Source organism: Oncorhynchus kisutch, unplaced genomic scaffold (genome assembly GCF_002021735.2).
Source record: "Oncorhynchus kisutch isolate 150728-3 unplaced genomic scaffold, Okis_V2 scaffold491, whole genome shotgun sequence".
Lineage (NCBI taxonomy): Eukaryota > Metazoa > Chordata > Actinopteri > Salmoniformes > Salmonidae > Oncorhynchus > Oncorhynchus kisutch.
The window spans coordinates 17,801-19,006 of NW_022262436.1; positions in this window are offsets into that span (position 1 = coordinate 17,801).

A 1,206-nucleotide genomic window follows, 5' to 3' on the forward strand; every position below is an offset into this window, starting at 1 on the left:
TGGACTGTTTGACAAGTGCTGGAGGAGGAAATAGAGCCGTGCACCTGGTGATTGAAACCGTGCACCTGGTGATTGAAAACGTGCATCTGGTAACCCAAAAATTCAAATATGGTCCTAAATGCATTTAAGGGTCATTCTGATATTAATGCCCGCTATGGAAACACCCTACTACGGCCCTCTCTCTGTCGGGGGCGACCTGAGTGCATTATGGACACTTTGAAATTTCACGATGGATACTGATTGCTATACAAGCGGTAACCCAAAAACACAAATATGGTCATAAATGCATTTAACGGTCATTCTGATTTTAATGCCCGCTATAGGAGCACCCTACTACGGCCCTCTTTCACTCAGGGCCGTCCTGGGTGCTTTATGGACTGTTTGACAAGTGCTGGAGGAGGAAATAGAGCCGTGCACCTGGTGATTGAAACCGTGCATCTGGTAACCCAAAAACACAAATATGGTCATAAATGCATTTAACGGTCATTCTGATTTTAATGCCCGCTATAGGAGCACCCTACTACGGCCCTCTTTCACTCAGGGCCGTCCTGGGTGCTTTATGGACTGTTTGACAAGTGCTGGAGGAGGAAATAGAGCCGTGCACCTGGTGATTGAAACCGTGCATCTGGTAACCCAAAAACACAAATATGGTCATAAATGCATTTAACGGTCATTCTGATTTTAATGCCCGCTATAGGAGCACCCTACTACGGCCCTCTTTCACTCAGGGCCGTCCTGGGTGCTTTATGGACTGTTTGACAAGTGCTGGAGGAGGAAATAGAGCCGTGCACCTGGTGATTGAAACCGTGCACCTGGTGATTGAAAACGTGCATCTGGTAACCCAAAAATTCAAATATGGTCCTAAATGCATTTAAGGGTCATTCTGATATTAATGCCCGCTATGGAAACACCCTACTACGGCCCTCTCTCTGTCGGGGGCGACCTGAGTGCATTATGGACACTTTGAAATTTCACGATGGATACTGATTGCTATACAAGCGGTAACCCAAAAACACAAATATGGTCATAAATGCATTTAACGGTCATTCTGATTTTAATGCCCGCTATAGGAGCACCCTACTACGGCCCTCTTTCACTCAGGGCCGTCCTGGGTGCTTTATGGACTGTTTGACAAGTGCTGGAGGAGGAAATAGAGCCGTGCACCTGGTGATTGAAACCGTGCATCTGGTAACCCAAAAACACAAA